The sequence below is a fragment of the Anser brachyrhynchus genome, assembly GCF_964034855.1.
Source record: "Anser brachyrhynchus genome assembly, chromosome: 11".
Taxonomy (NCBI): Eukaryota; Metazoa; Chordata; class Aves; order Anseriformes; family Anatidae; genus Anser; species Anser brachyrhynchus.
The window spans coordinates 13,347,847-13,370,965 of record NC_137706.1 but is presented as its reverse complement, the minus strand read 5'-3'; the positions used below and the strand labels follow the sequence as shown (position 1 = coordinate 13,370,965).

The 23,119-nt window shown below is 39.1% G+C and overlaps 1 long non-coding RNA gene across 1 annotated transcript in view; it reads right to left on the bottom strand.

Moving 5' to 3' along the window:
* Positions 1 to 21,970, bottom strand: part of LOC308200905 — a 43,569-nt gene extending 21,599 nt beyond the window's left edge. Inside the window, exons 1-4 of the long non-coding RNA XR_013955907.1 lie at positions 20,600 to 21,970; positions 16,349 to 17,449; positions 14,528 to 14,710; positions 6,225 to 6,376 (exon numbers count right to left, since the gene is read on the bottom strand). This is a non-coding gene — a long non-coding RNA (uncharacterized lncRNA). The remainder of the gene's footprint in view (positions 1 to 6,224; positions 6,377 to 14,527; positions 14,711 to 16,348; positions 17,450 to 20,599) is intronic.
* Between the last annotated feature and the right edge of the window lie 1,149 nt (positions 21,971 to 23,119).

Sequence of the window (23,119 nt, the reverse complement as noted above, 5' to 3'; positions counted from 1 at the left end):
CACTCGTCTGACTCAGTTGCACACAAGCGGCTGTCCCAGTTCAGATGAGCTACCTTTGATTTGCTAGCTGTAAATTCAAGGGGAACTGTGAAGTCTTTGCAGTTAGTCCTTAATAAGAATAAGAGCTATAGTCTTCAAATAAATAATTATTCTGCTAACACCTTCAAAGTAGACTCCATTTGAAGGGGGAGCCCGGGTGGTCCCACATAAATGACGGACTTGCTTCTGTTTGCAGTTTTTTCTGCTTTCATTTTACCTCATTTTACCTTTACATCACTGCATTTCCTGAATTTTCCCATCATTGATTTATATTTTTGTTCAGATGTGTCTCTACTTCTTTCCTCAGCTGTTGCTTATGCAGCAATTTGAACAAACTGATAAGCAAACATAATTTGTTGGATCAGTGTAAAAAATTTTGATTCCCAACTGTGATGGACTGAAGAGACAACAAATAGTTGCGAGTCAAGCTTTTTGTACCTTTTAAACATTTTTGAAATGCAACTTTTTCTTTTACCTTCATAGCTCAACTAATATGGAACTCCAAACCAGGTTTGTTCTTGTTCAAGTAAAGCCTGGCTCCTAAGACACCAGTTGCTCCACAGGTCTTTCACCTCTGCACTTAACATTCAGCCCTGAACTGCTACAAGCTTCTCTAAGCTTGTTGCAGATTTACTTTTCCACTATTGGGTTCTGCAGGAACAAGAAATTGTAATGCTTAGTTTCCTTGCAAGTTTCTTAGTGCTGCTTTTGTCTACAAAGGAGTTTGATATTTTTCTACTGTGATTAGAAGAGGACACAGATGGGGAAGTAGTCTTATTTGTGCCATTTGCAGCACTGGTAATTTTCTCAAGTTGACAGCCCAGGACTAGGTGCGAATTTGTTGGTGGTGATTTTTTTTTTTTTTGGTAGTGCCTGTACAAGGTTATAGAAAGCAACAGAAATATCTGCATAGTATCTGGCTAGCAAAACTTAAAGCTTTTTACTTCAGATATGCTTGATGTTGCTGTACAGAGACCCCAATCATTATTTGGTAGTTAACTTTGTATTTTATGATCTCATTTTTCCTTGTAACTACAGAAATGTCAGAGTTTCATTCAATCCTACCACTTTGTTCCAAAGTCAGGGGAAATTACATACAGTATTGAACAACACAACAATGTGTCAGGAAAATAAATGGGAATGGCTTTGTGGTGTCAGTTTGTGCAGAAATGAGATGAAATATTTTTTCCATGTGCTGAATGAGCCCAGACAAAATCTGTCTAGATACTAGGCTCACTACAACCTGCTTGTATCATTTTTGGAGAGGTGAACAGTCTGTTTTATGGCAGACACTCAACCATGCTACACACTCAGAAAAATACTCCCTTTTCTCAGAATAAAATTCTTCACGGATAAGATGGAGTGGAAGTTATTTGGTAGAGTCTTTTGGAATAGCAAAGCACATTGGTTGTGGTTTTATACAACACTAAAACTTTTTCTTAGGCTCTAACTCCTCTTGAATCAGAACTAAATGAATAACCCCAATAAAAGGAGAATTCAAAAAACTAAGTGCCTGTTCCAGGTGACCTCATATGTTGGAGAGCGAGTTCTGGGTGATTGTGGGTTACTGGAAGTCTATTCTGGGTGGATCTATACGTGATTTTTTTCCAGGCTTAGGATGCCTCTAGCTTCCACTATGTTGATTTCAGGTAAATATATATTACTTAAGCCTTAAAATTTTGGTTCACGGAAACTTTAGGTCATCACTTTTCATTCAATCAAATAAACAAAAAATAATGAAAATTTCCTGGTATTGCAAGGACGACTATCCATGTGTAAAATGTACTTTTTTCTGTCTCTGATCTACCCACATTCCTGTGAATTTCATTCACTACCAAACCACTGTCAAATGGGAAAAGGCTTTTTTTTTCTTTTTTTTTTTTTTTGTAAATAGCAGCTTGTAAGTCTCATCTAAAATGCTGAAAATATCACAGCATCCAGTTTAATTACAGTGAATTAAGCATGAAGAAATTTTCAGGATAAGCTTTATGTGAAGAGCCTTACAGTCTCTTTGGGGGAAAAGAAAAGCAGTCCAAAGAAGGTAACTAATTTTTTTTTTTTCCTTTAAAATAGGCAGGCAACAATTCTCAAGTTTTCATTCACAACTTCTCAAACATTAAGTACATTAACACCCCTAAAAATGCTCATTGCATGGCCACATGCCAAGTACTAGGTGACACACTCTATTTATTGTAATGACTGCAAGCACCACCCGTTCTCCCTGTATCTCTCAGGCCACAATCACTGGTGTCAGATGTGTTTTTGCTAACAAGACTGTGGAACTGGTAAGCAGAGAGCTTTCCCACCCTTCCCTTCTCCCAAGCATTCGACAAGCCACGCTTTCAGAGTGGCCACACCCTGCTTGTTATTGTTGAATTCAAATATTAAAGGTGGGTTCTTTTTCTATTTTCCTTAGCCTTTCACCTTTATTTAAAACAGAGTGCATTCAAGAGACATCTGTGTTACTGGCAACAACATCACGTGAAGGAGCTTTCTATAAATAACATCACTATTAAATAAACTGCTGGAGCACAGCTTTACAACCATGCTGAATTCAGTATTGTAGTATTTATTCTTGGTAGAACTGACTCTTAGAGAAGTAAAATGTACTTTTATTTTCATTTTGAAGCAAATACTTTTAATGTGCAAATAAAACTGAAAAGCAAGATTCAAAAGATGTGTTGCCAAAACTGCTAAATTTCCTAAGTGACACTGGCAGAATGACTAACATCCAAATCCAAAATGTTGTTCCTATTTTTTTACATTTTTTTAAATAGACCGTTTTTGAAAATGGGGTTTCTAATCTCTTTTATCTGTGCTTTTCCGCTGGAAAAAAAAAGGTGGGGAGGGGGTTAATAACACGACTAGTTCACAAAAGTATTATGATGGTTAAAACATTTGTGTGAGTAAAGGACATTAAGTTTCTCTGACTGAATGAGTCATTACAATACAGAAATTATTTGAGATGCTTGGCATGTGAAGGAGCAAGGTATATACTAGCTCATTTTCTTCTGTTTTCACAACAGAAGAAATGCAAAGACTGTAAAACAGAGGCCCGGCATTCAAAGAGCTACACAAAATCCATCCAAGTATACGTTCATAGCAGCTTTCATAGAATAATGTAGATGTACCCCAAACCAGTTCTAAATTGTCTGGTTCGAGGTTTGTCAAGGTCTAGTCAAAGCTGTGATTTGCTGTGGAAATTGAGTAAATTAGCCTGCCAAACTCCTTATTGTTTCTCTAAACTATTACTATTAAATAAGCTATCTAGGTAAACCTAACTTGAATGTTTATGCCCTAAAAATGACTGCAGCGAAGACAATGTAATTTAAGCAAGCAATGTGATAAATATGAGTTTTTTATGAGAGAAACAGGCGCAAGAAAAAAAGAATATAAGACTACACAGGAAGTGGAAATAGACATAATTTCAACAAGAGGGCACAGCAGCAAAGAGATTATGAAAGAAAACCTATCGAATTGATTAGAATAATTTATTTTTTCCTATTCGTAAACATCCCGTGGAATTTAATGCACACATTGAAAGATTTGTTTTTCCTATTACATCAGGGAGCCAAAGGACAGCTACATAAGCCACACATTAGCCAATATTAAGTACACAAATATCCCAAGCATAATGTACAGTCCACATTAATTTTTTATGTAATGCTAGAAGTTTAAAATGTGTATGGCATTTCTTTAAGGAAGAATTCATCTGAGAGGTAACAGTATTTTATTAAGAGATTTATAAAGGCCTTGGAAACACATTCAACTCAAGATGCCTGCTCAAAAATTGGACCTGTGATTCTAAGGAAATTACATACTCCAGAAGGAAAGCTATGCAGTTTCTGAAGAATACATGGAATAAGGATACCTAAGTCTTTTTAAAATCTGACCTTTTCACAGTAGGGCCAAAATATTCACCAGTTTTCCTACTTTATTTTTCGGAAAACTCACAACACATCTCTTAGAATAAAGTCACATAGAAAAGCCTAAGAAAGAGTAATCAGGAGTGAACAGAAAACAAAACAGGCAGTATCTTCTTGCCACCATATAAATCCATGGCTCACCCACACCCTAAATGCTGTGTGCAGTTCTGGTGCCCTCAGCTTGAGAAAGTATGTTAGAAAAGGTCAATGTTCTGAGAAAAGTAACAAGGATGAATAAAGGTTCAGAAGAGCTTTCAAACAAAAAAATTAGTAGGTAGGCTGGGAATCTTCACATAGAATAAAGAGGGGAAGGCTGCAAAATCATTAATGGCATAAAGGGGTTAGATAAAGAATGACTGCTGTTTCTTTCAACATAAAAACCAAGCACAAACACATGAAAGCCGGGTTCAAAGCAAAAGCGTAGATTTTCTTCATGTAAGAGGTAATAGTGTAATTCAAAAATGGATACCAGAGATGCAAGAAATGTATGCAATTTTTATGAGTCTGAACAAATACCTGGAAAAGAAATCCTCAGAGGTTCCTATACAGAGAAATCACAAGTTCAGGAAATTCCCTTAACGAAATACAGTTGGAACACAGGAGAGTACATGACAGAAATACCATATTTGCTTGCTCTGTTCTTACTCTTCCCTGACACTTCTGTTTTTTCCAACAGGTCTCTGCTGCCGACACTAGATACATTGACATTCAGGCATATAGCTCCTGAAGTAGTTATATTCTCAGCACGCCTGGATTTTCTCCAGCTGCTTCAACTCTTCATGCAATTTATCATCTACTCCACTGGCCATGATCTGTTGTTTCTGCCATCCTTGACATCCTTCTACTCAATGAGGCACAAACTAGGAATCCTGTACTAACGGGAGTTCTGCCTACTAGTGAAAATATGCTCCTCCTCATCTTCTGTCAGCATCCCTTCTCTGTTGGTAAAGTCAATCTTTGTTCCTCAGTACCACGTGTGTCTAACATTGGCCCAGAACATAGGATGGCAAAATGATTTTATGCCAGCTTTTGATATTGCTGTTTTGCACTTGCAGGGATCATGACAGATTTGTCTGCACTGCTCCAGTTTTGGAGACAGGCTGTTGGACCAGATAAACCCACGGGTTGTGAGGCTGTTCTTATTTTCTAGAGAAAACTAAACCACGCATCACTTTACTCCCCAAAAGCACAAACACAAAAATGCTGCATTGGCACAAGTTCATTTATCAATGGACTCCAAATCAAGAATGAAGATTATGGTTGTAGCGGTCAGCTATGACTGATATTTAGTACATTTTTCATCTATCTATTGTGGAGACATGAAATGGGTTCTTCATGGGTAAAATATGTCGTAAGGGAAGCTTTTCCTCTAGGCCAGTCCCTGGGAATTATGCTACATGTCATAAGGAGAAGTGATGTTTATATTATTTTGCAGGACCGATTGACTGTGCTCTTATAATATACCTTATATTGAGATGCAGAATTAAACATACTGAATGCTGAAAAACAATAAGGTTGGAGGAATACAATTGCCAAGTAAAACAAAACAGAATTAAACCTAAATTTCCACCATAGGACTCCCATGTGTTGGTATTTGAGACTTAGGAGAGGAATAGGCAGGTTAAGCCTAACAGAGATTTGTTTTCTTTGGCCAGTAAACAGCTAATCATTTTTTAAACTTGGCTCTTGTTTCAGATATCACGTTCTATATGACTGCCCCTTTGTTCCCCTCTTTTAAGTCTTTTGAATTTCTTTAATATATCACAAGGTCTTTTAATTCATTATATTTTGTTTGTTTGTTTAGAATAAGAAGGTAATCTACTGTGTAGCATATTAAAGGGAAGGTAAATATTTTTGGTGACAACTCGACACCTACAGAGTTCAAATCCACCCTAGACTAATGTTGGTTACCCTCTCATGTCTCCCCAAAGCCACATGGATTTCTGATTACAGTACAACCGCAGACTTGCATAATAAATCAGTCACTACAGTAAAACAGCAGTAATGACACATTCAGAAGTGTAACTTGTGGCATTCAGCCACCAGTTAGGGGTCTATGGGGAGCTGCAGTACCCCAGGGAGGGAAAGCTGGAGCAGACACCACGTCTTCCAGAGTAGCCTCACAGCACTGAGGACAGTGAAGCTTGTACTCTGTTTTAAGTTAAGCTGACTGTCAACTTGTGAACTGACGTGACTGCAAAAACAGATTTAGAGGCACTCAACGAAATGACTGTTCAGGAGCAAACTTTTATGATTTACCTCAGGCTGAGCGTACAAGCTCCAGCTGTGGCAGATGCTTGCAAGGTGCAGGGCTGCGGTGAGAAGCCAGCCTCCAAACCCGCTCTGGAGGTGTAATTTTCCAGCACGCTGCTCTTCTGAGGGGCTTGCCTGCGATAAGTCTCCAGGGCCACCTACGAAAAGAAGGTGCCGGTCATTTTATGATTTGCCTTTCAAATGACAATTACCCTTTGATTCTTTTGAGCCCCTGGTTTGCTGAGTCCTGGCACCTGCACAGTTTCAGGCTGGAGGAAAGCCACTGTGCTATAATGGCACGGCTCCGCTGGGGGATCATTTGTCCAGACCCACCGTACTGTTTTTCCAATTTCATTTCTAAACAAAAATCAATACATCCATACAAGAATACCCAATACATTTGTGTAATACCACGGTCACTCTGTCCAAGTTCCATATGGTATTCTAATGACTGCTCTGGATTCATAGGCTATTACCTAATTGCTTCACGCCTACCACACCTAGAAAAAAAGAGTTACAACATAACTGTAACTAATCATGTCATACAAGCACATTGATTAACTCAGACAAAGCACTATGGATGTCTAAACCACAACCAAAATACTGTCTTTCATTTACAGCTACACGTCTGTTATAAGGGCAGATGCTGAAATGCCTCAGCTGTGTCATTGCTGAATATGTTAATGCTACTGGCCGGTTGTATAACAGTAGGTCAAGGGATGCCACAAGGTTTCTTGAGACACATCATTAAGTGCTACGGCTATAGTCAATCATACCACACAGAAAGGAATATGAATGTTCAGAACACTTAAAAAAAAAAAAATCAGCATTGCAGTTTTAGGACGAATCCACTAAATTACACATTTTGTCTGGAGAACTGTCATGATTTACAAGTGTACAGTAGAAACCAAGATACATAAGAGTTAAAAGAGCAATTCAAACCTCTCAAACTATATTTAGTGTTCATAAAACTTGCTACAGTTTGCGGACCTGTTTCTTCCATCAGTTAAATTCATACTCCTTTCAAAGAATGACTCCCTTTTCTTAGTTTTAATAACGCTGGGTTTCTACTAACTGAACTTCCATTGAAACAGAGCAGTCTCTAAATACTAGACTGGCACAGACACTTATTTGCATTAAAATTTTCATTTTCCCACTTTGCTTCTTTACACACAGGCTTCTCTTGATTCGCTTTTTATTCCACTCTTCCACTCTTACTTGGCTCTGCCTGAATTTTCATTGAAATTTTTTTTTTTACTTTCCCTTTTTTGCCATCTCTCTGGAACGTAATGAAAACATGTAGCATTAAGGCAGACTTGGAAATAACAGGATTGCTCATCCCAAATATAAACACATTCCTTCTTCTACAGTTATCTGACACCTCCTCCTTATAAAACAAAATAAAAAAATCCTTAAAAAAATACAACAGGCGTACAGATGGAAACAGAGAGTGGCTGTCACTGCGGTCCAGTAGCTTTACTGTAAATTGCAATGTCTAGCAACTTTGCTGCAGAATTAGCTTTCTATGTATATACAGAATACCCATTTTATGTTATTCATATGCACACAAACCCATATATATGTATATTAGGGGCTACCTGTTAACCAAATATAACTGCTGTTACAATCCCATGCTAACAGAAATCATCGCTAAAAGAAGTTGACAAGCCCGGAGTCTTCACATGGGTTTCTTTAACACAAAATACAGGTGCCTGCAACAAACTCTGCAGACCAAGTGAATCCTGATGATAGGAATTACATTTCAAATGCAATGTTCAGGAAGTTGACTACACATCTTGCATTCATAAAGCACAATATTAGGAAGAGCATTTTAATATCATTTTGAGTGCTTATTACTTAAAGTTATGAAAACCAGCTTTTGTTGTGGAGTAAGAACAAAATATTACATTCTACATATATTCTTATTTTTCTTGATTAAAGATAAAAAAGTTAGATTAACATTTGATTATTGTTTTCCTACAACAGTCAGAAATTTATATCTGAATTTAAAAGTGAGGTTGCTCAGTCTCTCACAGAACTGCTTCCATGCAGGAAAGACAGATGTTGCAAAAGGAATCAGGTGGACAAGGCAGGCAGGTTGGAATACCAGGCAAAAATTCAGCAGGAAAATTTTGGCTTCCATAGCCATCTTAGATCATCGTATCTGCAAACACACTTATCATAAGAAGAAAAGTACACCAGCGACAATATTATGCTCTGGGCAAATTTTCTTAACGTATTTATACCAGGTTTGAATTTGACAAACAGTGTTCTAGGAGAGAGCATTTCAGTGTCATGTGTATCTGACACCATTATTGGAGACTCTCAGATGACATCCATCAGCAGTGCATCAAGTACATTTATTTTATGGCTCACTACAACTTGGAAGACGGCAGACTGGCTTTGCTGGTATTATACAGCTATTTCTGCACTCTAACTTTTGGACAAAGCTCAAAAATTTCTCAGACTGAATCCCAGCATACTTACGTTCAAGGACTAGCTCATCTTGGAACTACTGAAAAACATTCTTGCAAGTAAAGGCACACAGAGCTTGGCTAATGTTTGTCAATCTATTGAAAACGAGATAAAATGTTCTGAACAATGACAAAACATTAACAATAGCTTGTAATCTGAAAAGAGAATACTGAACACCAATGTCTGTTCTTGCTACGTCTTCTGGTTCTACCACAAGAAAAGGCAAAATCCACACTGCCATAACTGCAAAGACTGTTTTCTCTCCCACCTAAACCTGACTCTGGCAGAAGGTGAGTGGGGTTTTTGGACCATGTCAGAGATGAGTAGGGAGGAAGTGAAAATAGCCACTCTGGCTCACTCACTGAACTTGCTATAAGGAATGGACAAGAGCCACTTTTTCTCAAACAAGGTGATTCCCTCAAAAATTCTGGCATCTAGTAGCTAATCTGTAAGCAGCCAAGTTAAACACCTGTATGCCAGGCAGAACCAGCTGTCTGTGTGGCTCTGCCAACCCATCTGCCCAATATACCTCCTACTAGAGGCTTGAGGCCTTTCAGTAAACACACAGTCCAAATACAAGTTGTTGCTGTTGTTTTTTCTTTTCTGTTCACCAATCTTCCTTAAGACCTCAATTTTCAAAGCATCCATTTATCAACTACAATGACAGCACTAATTGTATTATCACCAACAGCTGGACATCAGCACAGTTTTAAGTGGCTACTGTAGAGATAAGGAATGCACGCTAAATAAGTTGCCATAAAAATGCTGTTGCCTTTATCACCCATTGACACACAAACACCGTGTCGCTCAAAATTTTGTCAAAATAATTATACATTTAGGATAAGATTATGTTTTCAATAAGTTAATCTTCTAAGGGATTCAAGACGGGATACTATAAGGGACATGATAGAAACTTCTTTTGGCTGTGTCCAGCCTTAAGTCACCCAATATCTTGCAAAATGAAAATAAAACTAGGTTAGCCACTATTGTAGCACACACGTTTCAGAAGGGATTGTATAACTGCTGGCCTTCAGGAAGGAAGAATGAAGAGAAAAGGAAAAAATACTGAAGCTTATTTTCATTTCATCTATGGCAGCTCCACAGTTACACGTGCAGCTGTTACTAACCACCTCAGGAGCTGAATTTGTATCAAGGGAAGAAATGCCACCCCACGCTCCCTCCTCAGAGAGGTTTTTAAATCCATCCTCACAAACGAACTACTTCCAGCTAAGAAGAAGAAATATGCGTCTTTGTTGCTCACAGTAGTGAAACAGAAGCTGCATAGAAGCCCCAGCAAAGTCCCCAAGAAACAAACCTTGTGAGAAGCCTCCATTATCCAGCCTGGCTGAGCACGGCACACCATCTGCTCTAAACACATAACAGCATTTATTTTCCCTTCCTTGCCCAAGAACCTGCTTTCTCCTTAGTTCCCAGGTCAGTTTACCCATCTGGTTTGGGAAGTATGTCAAGTTTTGTCTGGCTGAAGTGGATCGTTTTAAAAGACTCTTTATAGTAATTTTCACCTCTCCTCTCTCTCATTCTGTTCCCTAGTGTGGCCTTTTCGAGGAGGTGGCGTTACATTTCTCCCGGAAGAGCAGTGACCCATTTGTGCCTGAGCACCCACCTTTAAATGGTCCTGACAGCTTTGCTCTGTTTGCTGGCTGCAGAGAAGTTTTCCTCCACAGTGAGCTCTTGGTTTGCTCTTTGCTCAGACAGACTATCTGTCTATTTTCAAACCGGTAAAGCTTAACTAGTGCTACACAGGATGTGTCTGACCAGGGAAGCTAACACAAACCAGCAGGACACTTTCAAGCATTGTGTACATTCCCTTTATATGATGTCACTCTTGCTGCTGGCTCGGAGGAAATGCATTTATATGATTTACTTTTCTAGAACGTATAGGCAAAGTATAGAAACTGAAAGTTTTTAATTTCACAACATTTCATCATCATTTACAGTGCAAAATAAATTAGAAGAGGTAAAGTAGAATTAGATCCTCAGTCCTTTCCCAGCTAGGAAATGTTTTCTGTAAAGTTTATGGCTATCCATAAACTGCAACGTAAATATGAAACTCCAACTTTACAAAAGCTGATGCCAAGAAGATTTTGGAAATGCACTGGTGTATTACTTAATTTTACAGTACCTTTGTAAGCATGCACATTTCATTTGGGTAAGGTGTAAACTCTGTAACAGAGTGTTTTTCTTTGGGTGGGATATAGCCTGGAATAATAAGCATATTATCACAAATTTATTACAGCCAGTTCTCCTAATGATACGGATTCACGTGTCTTTCAGCCTTCCTGAAACTGCTTCTCTATATAAATGATGGGGTGCGCGGAAGGAATTCGCACACTTTTCTGAAGGAAAAATTTATACGTTATTTTGAAGTTTTGTATATATTATTTCATGATTACGTCTTCTTAGCAGAGAATGGGATTCATGTCCCATAGATGTATACTGTATTTCAGGACTATTGAGAGGCTCTGGATCTTTCCAGAGGAAGAGAATGAAGAGGAAGAACATTACTATTGCTTGTATAGCTTGTCTTCATAGAATAGCTCATGGCAAAGTGAACAAGGATTCCCTGAGCTCTGTCCTGAGCAGAAAGATATAAAAATATAGGTAAGAGACTGGGGAATTGAGGTTCTTATCCAAAGAGCTAGGGCTTTTTTAGGTTAGATTTTTTTTTTTTTTTTTTTTACAATATTCATTTTGGAGCATGGATTCATGAAAGCTGCTGGCTTATTTAGGATAGCTGTTTCTTCCTCTGGGCTCCCCTCTCTCCAAGTTTCCCTTGCTAAATAGGAGGAGCTCAGGTCCTGGAAGAAAAGATGCTAAATGGCTATTTACAAAGAACTATGCCCAGGTAAAATAGCACCAATTTCATGTTCAGTCTGGCTCTAAGTGCTGATGTTTCAGCAGCTGCTGCATAAGCAGGTGAACCAAGGAGGGACAGCAGCCATTCGAATGTGAGCTGTGCCCCTCACTTATTGAAATGTATGATGATTTTTATATTCCTTTTATGGACATCTAGTCCTGGATATATAACTATTTCTTTTCTTTCCTTTGCTGCTGTTGTTTTTAATTACAAATATTTGGAATTAAAATATATAAATGAATTTTATAGGAAATAACATCATTGATGCTAGCAGTACAGTACCGGATTACTTGGTTAACAATGGGCTGTTCCCATTAAACTTAAACTGGCAGAACTCTTAAGAGCAAGGCACTTTGGGGAAGTTCTGTTGCCTGTGACTACAAACATACCAGAGGGTTAAAATAAATAAATTCAATTCAGACTCAACTTAAAAGCAAAACTATATTCTCGAATTCAAATCCAGAGAAGTGATTCTAACCTGCTCCCAGCCATAATCAAAAATATGGGATGGAAAGGTTCTGAGTAGGAAGATACATCTCAAGCCTCTTTCTATTTTTAGGTAATGTTTGCCCTACTTGCTACTGTGAGAGTGGCAAGAACTCAAGCAGTATATCTACATCGAGGTCAGAGTTTACCCCACTTTACTGATTTGTGTGAGGGAACATGAAGAATTTAATACAGACTGCAAATTGTTCCAATTCCCTTAATTATTTTCTCTGTGTCAGAGATAGGTCTTTGGTGGTTGTTTGTTTTTGCAGCCATAGTGATGGGATATATTTGTTGGCTGCAGTCAAAATAATTCCAAGCAGTTATCTACTGGCATTTTTTTTTTTTAATTCAGCGAATCCAGACATTTGCCTGCTTTACAACCAGAGGGTAAGAATTTGGAAACTGTGGTCTCAAAATAGCTCTTAAATTATTTTTCTAAATCAGACTCATAATTCACCATTTTGTTTCCCACAAAAAATCAAGACGGGTACTCACGCTAACCCAGAACTAGCTCCATTCAGAATTTTCTTACTATTCCATTCCTGGTGGCAGGAGGGAGGAAAGATGATCTAATTTAAATCATAAACTTAAATATTCTTCAGAGCAACATCCTTTATAACATGCGTGCAATAAATCACATGCTTTTCTCACAACGCTGCTTTGCTACTATTCCTTTTGGTGTGAAAAACTGTCAGGATATGATTTGAACAAACTGCTGATGCTTGCTTGATTTTAGAAGCATATAGGAATCAAACACTCACTGAAGTTCATACGTCTGGCAGCAGTGTATTTAAAAGCATGTGGATATGTGTATAAATACACATAGGCTACTTGACTTTACTGACCTTGGACATAAGCAATGTTTTTCATAGATCTGCATTGCTCACAGCTTCACAGAAAGGAGTTAACCCCGTGTGATTAGCCTGGAGACTGACGACAGTTTTTGTTGCAATTAGGAGTGATAGTAGGAACACAACCTTTTAAGCTGCTGAAGTTAAAATCCATCAGGGACTGAATCAAAGACCTCACCGATTGCAGCTCACAGGAAAGTAAGCTGAACTTTATGGGAGCTTGATCTGCTATAGGCTGTGGCTTCTCAAGACAGGAACAGCGCCTAGCGAGCCACCCCTGCCTCCTGCCTGATAGCATCTTGCAGGAGAAAAGGCTGAGAGCTGGAAGCAGGAATCTCTTTAGTCATGCCAGCACGAATTGGCAGCGCTTGGGATTCAAAGCACGTATTCACATGAGCAGGACCTATTCTCAGAGCTGGAATAGCCCCATTGATTCAGTGTATCCAAAGTAATTGGATTATGAAACAAAAGTAAATTCTATCCTTGTGTTTTCTCTACATCGCTTCCTATTGATGCAGGGTGCTCTTGATTCTATTTTCAAAAAGAGGAGGCCCTGGATGCACTGGAGTTGGACTTAGAGTGTAACCAGCCAGTTAATAGTCCTGGGAAGCCTGTGCACTGCGAAGAACTCAGTATGCTGGTACAAGAGGTACTTGGTCTGGGGAGCCATCAGCGGTTAATATTGTTTCAAGTAATGCTGGGCAAGTTCCCAGCTACCCTGAACTCCAGAACTGTCACAGAGCAAGCATTTATTTGCTAGCACTCGCTTGCCACCCCCATGAGCTGCTCTAAGCCATTATTGGAAGTGGCAGAGCACTACAGGCTTGAATTTTTCAGTCAAATTACAAAATGAGATTCAGTGATGAAAGGAAACTAAGGTATAATCTTGCTTACGTAAACCGGAATCAGCAAAACACTTTTTGTCTCTGGCACGCAGTTTAAATCCGATCTGAGCACAGAGATGATTTCAGGAGTCTCACCCTGTTCCCTGCTTGACAGCTTTCTAACATATTTGCTTTCCGTCATGAAAAATGTATTGTCACAACAACTGTAAGGAGCCCTTTGTGCAGGACAGAGTTTAACAATACAGCATTGTAGGAGCAATTTGTTTGCCTTTCATTAATGAAGATGTATAGGACATTAAGTACTAGCCATAGCCTTTTCATCATTTCTGCTAGGAGAGAGGGCATTTGCTGTTCCCAATTTAAGCAGGAGTCGGGATGGCTGTTAGAGCAGTCCATGTCCTCCAGGATGGGTGTTGCTAGTGAGTATTATTGTTTAAAAGTAAAAATAGTTTCTAAACAAAATGTTGTGGGAGGATAAAAGTTCAGTTAAAGTTGGGCAGTGGCCAGCCTGGGTTTTATGGAGTAATTGCTAATTGTGTAAGCTCTGCCCAACGCTCTGTTTACCAAGGATGTTTTGCCCATTTTAGCTGAGGTGGGGCTCGTTTCCTTAACAGACACAGAACAGAGCTGCAGTCTGCTCTGTATCCTGCTTCGACAGAGCATGCTCAGATCCTCAGGCATTCACAAAAAGTAAAAGTAACTTCCCCCCCTTCCTGCTATATAGTGGGCTTAGATAAAAGAATCAGGATGTCCTTCATGTTCAATATTTACCTTCTCTTACCAGTACATTTCAGAAACATCCAAGGTCAAGTGCAATTCAGTGCTTGTCCCAGTTAATCCTTCCTGTCGGGCTCAGTTGAAATGCAGCATTCCCAGTATTCCATTTTGATCAGCAGTGCATGGGAGCAGTATACAACACTGAATGCACCGTCCGTTATTGTTGTTTAGTAGCTCCTGCTCACAATTAATAACAGCAACACATGTGGTGTGTTAATACTAGCAAATCAGCCCTGACTGCAGTGCAGGATGCAAGCTAAAATGTATTTATTGAAGTCATTGTGGGTTACAAGCTCTACAATGCATATTAGCACACTGATGTAAGTGATTTACCTCTCATAACAGCCATGGGCTAGAAAACCACAGAATATTACTTTGTTAATTAGCTCTTCTCTCCTTCATTATAAAATTAACCTGAAACTGAATCAAGTAAAGCAGTCTTTTAGATAACCTAAAACTTAGAGCTTGTGGTATCTGATGGAAGGAACAGTTTTTAGGCACCACAGAAATCTCTGCCAAGAAGAACCATCAGCAAGACTACTTCTGCAAATCAGTGCTAGGTCAGAGGATTATAATTATCATTTTACTATGATTATTCTTCTCATGCCACATTACGCAACATTAGGTTAGCTCCCTCTTAGTTAGTTAGCTCCCAGTTCTGCTTTGCTATCACGTAATAGCCACATTCTTAGAAACTGTTCACATGGTTGAGGTATTTATATAGTCCCCTGCTAAATAAGAATGCTTGAACTAGTATTCTGAACCCAGTACGTGGAACTGGCCAGGCACCGAGTGGCCCATATGGAACTCTGTAGCTCTATTACACGTAATGGCACTGGAGTTAATTACATCTGCAACAGCAGTCTTAACTCAGAATTCCTCAGCCTTTGCCAAGTTACATCTAGAACATGGAAAACCTTGTATGACTGTGTTTGTTTAACAGGAGTATGATCCGCATACCTCGCCCTTAAAAACAAGGAGAAAAGGATTGAGCACATCAGTCTTTCACTTTTAACAATGACACCGCACTTGAGAAGGCAATGGATACCAAATAAAGCAGTTCCTTGCACCCTGTCCCAAACCTGAGTCATAGCCCTGGGGACCTCAAAGCCTCCAAATTATATTTCCTTTGCCTGTTGTCTTTAGCTTGTTAGCACACCCGTCTGACTGACGGAGACTGCCACTGATTATGTACCACCTTCAACAATAAGAAAGGGTGGGGCCTGGGTGGAAGGATGTGTGAAGTGCCATGGAATAGAAATTCTGCGCAGCAAAATCTTTAAGCAGTGCTGTTCCCCAGGGTTTATATGCTCTGAACTGCACACCAGTGCTTGAGAACGTGTTGCACCTGCTGAAAAGAAGCGACATGCCAACTGGACAGAATTCGTGGAAAGGCAGAAAATACCCTACCTTCCAGGAAAAGCTGCTTTATGTTGAATTGATGTTCACAGCCTTCAACATACCTCTCGAGAGTTCTGCTTAAAAACGTGGCATGTTTTATGCTTTGTGCGTTGGCCAGGCTCGCTACACATACTGATACTACCAGTTTTGTTTCCACTCTCTCCTATCCCTGGCATGCCACACTCCCACAATTCTCTACAGCATGGTTTGGCTGTCAAATTTTGAAAGATTTCAAGGACAGTGAAAGATTCATGCTTACTATAAAATCCTTAGCCCCAGTGCTTCTGGATCACGTTGGAATTACCAAGAAAACCCATATTAGCTCCACAGAAGGCATCTGTGATGATGCCCAAAACCCCATCTGACTTTCTGCAAACGTGCTGTGCGTTTGTTGTGAACACAACATGAACGTACCTGGAATCTCCAAGCCGTGCAGTGTCTCTGCTTAATCTACTGAACATCCATAAATCCTGAACAGACAAAGAAAAGACTCAAATTCTTCCTGCAAACAAATTTCCAGATGGAAAAAGATGACATATACAGAGAAATCTGACTAACCAGAACCCAGCTCAGAAATTCCTTGCAATCTTAGTTTTCTCCCTTGTCAAGAAGGATGTGGGCACACTTTCTCCCCATTTTCTATGCCAGACTTCTGATCCTCTGATAAGAAAGGCAGTGATTCAAAGGTATCATGTCACACAAAGATATGCCATTGAGTTAAATAAAAGACTTTGCTTAGCTTGGCACCAATTTAAAAAGAATGTTTATCATACACACGACAATCAAGAGGCACATATACCAACCCAAAGCTACCTTTTGTTTTCCTTTTACAAACAGTGTTTTCCAGCTATCTGAATTATTTTCCTCCTCGATAAAAACAAACGAACAAAACCAAATCAAAACCACCAAAATAAAACAAAACCAAACAAATAGGAGCTGTATCTTACAGCGCAGTTCTACAAGAATTTGAGCAAAACTAGCAAAAGAAGAAAGGTCCTGCTTCCATCCTCTCCTGTGCCAAACCTCCTTTGCCCCTTGCACCAAACACAGCACTAATCAAATATTTGCATGAAACAATTCAGTTTAGTAACTCAAGAAAATCCTGCCCTTTTCATGCTGGCTGAACATGTTAAAGTGGCTCACAGAGGAGTCTGTCAAGGTGCAGGGTAAGTGCCGGGTGCGGTTAGCTGGGAGCAAAGGAACAAGACCAGACCCTTCCAGCAGCAGTGAACTACCAGATCAGCTCACCTTGTGCCTCATAGAACCACATGCTTAGAGGTTTAGCTCCAAACTCTCGTAGCCATATAGATAATGAATTAAACAGTCTCTCCAGGGACTATGGGAAAACAAAAACACGGTTAGCCAACAGGACTGGACAGCAAACTTGCCAGCAATTCAGAACTCCCTGCTCTGGCCCTGAAGAACATTATCTTGATAGCACCTCTTGTCCAAATCTCAAGACACGGCTGCATTTACATCCCAAACACCACAGGGGACTGCTCCTTTGGTAGACAGCTAAAAGGAGGAGGAGGAGAAAGAACAAAATGAGAAACTAAGCTCATTTACTGTTCTATGCTTTCTCTTTTTGTTCATCTTTAACTCACACTTCAGCATTGTAAGCGGTAACAATGAAGTGAATTTATTTTAAATAAACTGCAGAGGGACTACTTCAGGGTTTCACTTCCCAGCAGCAAGAAGAGAGCACAAAATAGCCCTATTTATTAAAACAAGGACAGTTTAGAGTAGTACATCACTGAGCAGCTATTCTCTGGTTCTTGTCCTACTTCGTTCACCTGTCTCTCCCCCAAAACAAGCAACGACTACAATGCAGAGATGGCCAAAGAGGAATTATTGCTATTTCATGATATTTGGAAGTGAAAGACAGCTAAAATAATAATAATAATAATAATTATTATTATTATTATTATGAAATAGATGTTCTGACATCTGAATAAACCAGTGCCTGCCCAAGAAGCACATAACTGCCGCTCCGTACAGCTTGTGCTGGTCTCTTTTGTGTCTCACTCTATGCCATATAACCCATAACAGTTCCAGTGAGCCATTTTCAGATAAAATCATATTATTGTTACTAATGTTACAGAAGGACTTATTTGCAAGCAACAGTGCTTTTTAAAAGTATTAAAGAAGAACAGGTTCCCAGAAAAGAGAGTAATGCCTTCTGCATGCTAACAAAATATAACTTCAGGTCGTTGATTGATTCTCCCCCCCCCTTCCTTTTTTTTTTTTTGGACATAAACTCACATTTATCTCAGGAAATCCGTCCAGATGCCAGAAATTCATCTATTTTAGTTAAAGAGAAAGCAAACTGTCTCCCCATATAGAACTTTACTGATATCAAAATGTATGTAAGTAGACTGCCTTTCAGCAGAATTTAGGGGGAAATTCTGATCCTGGCCATAGCCATGCAATATATTAGCACAAAGTAAGAGTATATCATGAAATGCTGAAGAAGTCTTTACGTTTCTAATGTTATTTTTGCTACTTGTGGCTTATACAGAATAACAGCAGTTAGAGTTCAGTATACATTGCTAACTGCCTTATTCCTATAGCTTATAATTTCTGAAATTATGTTCCATAATTAAACAAAACAATACTATAATATAAGAGCATTAGTTTTAATGAAAACCAGTCATGTATCAGTCTTCAGCTTAATTTGCTCTTCACAGACCCCAGAAATTAAAGGATTAACTATTGCAAATCACCCTGGTACTTTACATTTAATCACAAGCAATTTATGATAATTTATTCCACATGTCTGATACCACTGAAAAAATTTGCAAATAAAGCTTGCCGATGCCTCCAGGAAGCGAGCTGCTCATTCTGTTCTAATATTAGAAGCAGACTACAGCAATGCAACACGTAACATTTATTCCATACCCCCAAACGCTGTGAGCCGTCATTTTATGCACGTACAAAACAAATACGAGTGTCTGACAGCGACTGGGCTGAGAATTTCTGTCACATGAATACTGAATGACTTATAAATATGAAGAACTGAAAAAGAAACTTTGCTGGTGTCTCAGTCCAAGAGTAGAGGAGTATCAGAATTAACTTGCTTCTTTTTTTGTACTTGAAGGATGGCTCAAAGTGAGAAAGTACTTTTGGCTATGGCATACACGTACCCTTCATGGTATTACACCCACCCACAGCATTATTGGCTTTTAAATCAGCTAGATTTCAGAAAAGCAAAACTTTCTGTGTAAACCCAGATGCTGCAATAGAAGTTTGACTTCTGGAATACTCTGACCAAAGAGCGGCTGACACATTCCTCGTATGGCAACCGGGGGTTCAGGGCTCCTGCTGAGCTGATGGCAGCGCCGTACTACGGGCTTACTGATAACTCTCTGGTGCTGGAGGAAGGCAGGGCACCTGGCTCTCCCTCAATTTACAGTTCAGAATTAACCAGGAAACCTTCTACTGGCACACTCAACTACTAATTTGGGAAAGGAAAATACTGCCTGGCAAGCTTGCAAGGCTGCTGACCCCGGTCTGCTGGAACCACGCAAGCCTTAGTGCTCTGCACCACACCCTGGGCTAATCAGTCTTTCCTTGGCTTGCTCAAATCCTCTGAAACAGATCTGTGTGAACAGGAACCCCTGTAAGAGAACTACTGGGTCTTTCTCATCTTTCTGTGTCCAGCTTTAGGTGTATAAGTTGGACATCATTATGATGTGATTTTTACTGAGCAGGTTTTTTTCCTTCCACATGGAAGCACATCATGGAAGTGAGGGTGGCGTGTCTGGTAGCTTTCAAGCTCCATTTGGCAAACTGTCTAGCAGCTGCCTCAATGGCCTCCAGTTCTTATCAGCACACAAAATATGGGAAAGTGAGTTTTTAGACTGTAGATAGAGGCCAGGTTAGCATTTATATTTAGATATTAATTAAGCTCATAATTTAATGGTTATTTTTCTTGTGTCCATATTTTTGAAAGAGTTTCAAGGTTGTTTTTTTTCCTCCTTCTTCTAGAAACACTTCTCTATTTTCTTACCATAGCTCTTCCCTGAAGGCTGCAAACCTAATTATGAGAGGACTAAAAGAACTAATTATTTTCCCAGTAGCATCACGTCTTCCATCACCATGTGTACATCGTTACACAATGGTTAGGCTTCTTAGATTTCTTTTTAAAGAAATCTCAAATCTTTTTAAACTTGTATTCTGGCTTGGTGGGACCAGCAGTGCCAAGGAACAACAGGTGCCTAGGAAGAAAACAAACTAATGGCCTTGAAATTCAAATTACTAATTTACTTCCATTCTATACTTGTTACAAGCATCATGCTGTATGAGATGTTAGGGTCCAAGATGGCAAAACTCAAAGAAATCCTGCTTTATAAATGTCTTTAATCAATAAGTAAATTGGTTTCTTGTTGAAATTAACCTAAAACCACAATGAAGCAGGTTTTAAAGGCTAGAAGTACTTGTATCAGTGAGTAATGAAATATCTTTTTTTTTTTTTCTGAATACATAAGTTCAATTTCACTTTCTACAAAGATGGCAAACAGAAAAACAGATGGTTCTGGAGGCCATTGCTTTTCCACAGCAATCCTCATTAACATAAGTTTCTTACAATATGTGTATGAGAACTGAACTAAAAATAAATAAAGAAAAGTCTCCCGAGTAAAACTCAACTGCACAAGAGTTTCAGACCTTCTGTTGTCCCATGATGTGTTTTTGGCTCAGGTGTGATTCTGGGCAATCTGTTGATTTCCCCAGTCCAGGGCATTCATTTCAGACATTCCCTTTTCTTCATCTTGCTGTTGTCTGTCACCCAGAAGGGTTTGGCCTGTTTGCTTTTCTTCTGGAGTAGCCAGAGAAAAAAGGTAAAATATTAATAAATGTATAGCACTACTAGAAAATAGCTGTGAGCCATGAGTTCAAGGCTGTACTAGAAGAGAAGATAGCAGATGGCAAATAGCATGCGTTTTCAGACTTGTTTCTGCAACTATTTTCATTAAAACTAGTTATGTTTCATCATATTTCATTAAAACTAGAAATGACAACTAGTTTTAATGAAAATAGATAGCATATCCTCAAGTATTTCAATTAGTAATCTCAGAAGGAAATAAAATTTAAGTTAGAACTGCTCACATCAGTGTTGTTCTGATGCAAACAGATCCTACACCCAGATTAATTTTGTGATTAAGATTAGAAATAATCATTCATTTTCTTTGAAAGAAAGAAAGAAAGCTATCCTCTTGAGACCCAGTTATTATGCCCTCCCTTTATGATTTATTTGGCCTTGAGAAGCAGAAGCAGTGTTACACATCTGACTGGGGAATGTTACAGTTTAACAGACATGAATGCGGTGGGTAGAAATAGAAGCTGCCCCTGCAATCAGATTAGGTACCACTTTACCAAAGTTTTAAAAATAAAATTCCTTCTATTTTTGTCACTGGGGAAAATTCTCAGACATGCAAATCATTACAACTGCCCCACGTGTTTCAGTACAATTTATGCCATGCTTACAAGCACATATAAAATAGGGAAATCCTTCCCAGATACAAAAGCTCTAACTGCCTGCTGCTTTTCCCAGATTTAAGCATTTCCTGTTATATACACCAAAGTTTTAAATGTTCAAATGATGGCATAGTGACCATTTTAGTAATTGCTAGCTCCTGAGCAGCTCCTGTTTTCTCTGAACCCTGAAAGCTCCATCAGAAATGACATGTGTACACACACCACTCTGTCATATGAACAATCATCTTTGAGCACATTTCAGGAAAAAGTGTGTGCTATTCTAAACGCAGCTTTAAATAGCTCCTGTGCAGACAGATTGATTTCTGCCTAGCAGTTTTTTGTTCCCTTAAATGTGACGGAAAATGGAATGATGAGCACGGGAATGAGTGATACGTATGGGAATCGCGAGGATGACATGGTTCCATTGTGTCTTTGCGCTGTTAATCTTTCCAAGAGTGAAATTTCCAAACACTTAAGTCCGGGAACTTAGGGCAGGTTTGGTGTGTCCTTTCCCGATCTATGGTTGGGTGGAGGACTCAAAAATCTTTCTGCTGGAGACTTCCTGCTAAAGAGAAAGTGCGTGGTTAATCTGGTCTGCAGAAACAGATGTAGCTGTTGCTTTGCTACCAGAAAGCACTAAAACAGAGGTTTGGAGTAATACTCAGAATAAAACATAAAAATAGAATTGAAGAATTGCCAGTTTGTCAACAGATGTTATGTCCACACTAGTAAGTAATACAAGCACAACAGGAATGGATCAGTAGAGCAAAACAATTTGTTCTCAGGCCTTTATGCCTCCACAACCTGTTTTTCTAGGATTTCACTTTGGATTATATTTGGTCTGGTCCCGAGATGAAACATCTCCCACACGTGATTTTACAAAAAGGACCAGTCAATGGTACAGTCTGCAATGTCCCCATCAGGGCTTCAAGCAAACGCGGTGCAAACCCACTGTGAAGCCTCTTGTTTAGTTTTCTCCAAGAACAGCCTAGCTCACATATGCCAAAACTATTCTGCAAATCAATCCAATGCACTGGGATTTGCTTCAAAACCATGTTACATCTTCAAGCCAAAGCACTAATGCAGATAACTCTCTAAAACCCCGTTGTTCTCTGACCCTGTATCATCACCTAATGGCACTTCCCAGATATTTGATCACGATTCCAAAACCTGTACCAGATCATCTCCTGTCACTTCCTCTCCCACATGGCTCTCTCGCAGCTGCACAGTACAATTTGCTGGCCCATCACTCCTCCACCTGTGTCAGCTGGATTTTGTACAATTACAGACACCAGCAGGATAACCGTCTAGATCATAAATTAGTTAGTCCAGAGTAATATTATTCCAGAATCTGGAAGAAAAATAAAGAAGGTACGTGTAGGAGTGGTACTAGTTGATAGATATTACACAACTAGTGGATGAACCACTACATGTTCATTCCCTTACATGAAAAAAAACCACAACAATGAACAAAATATCTACATTAGTATACCTGGACGATTTAACAGGAGATATTGCTTGCACTAAACTTAGTTTACTGTTACTAAAAAGCAGTTTAGGATGTTGAACAATGGAGCAAAATTATCTGCAAAACGGAGAGGCCTGTAAGTGAATTACCATGAAGACAAAGCTTGTGCAAACTGATATAAGGCTGTGCAACTGCAGGTGCTTCACTACCTTAAAGCGGGTCTAAAAGACAGTAAATATATT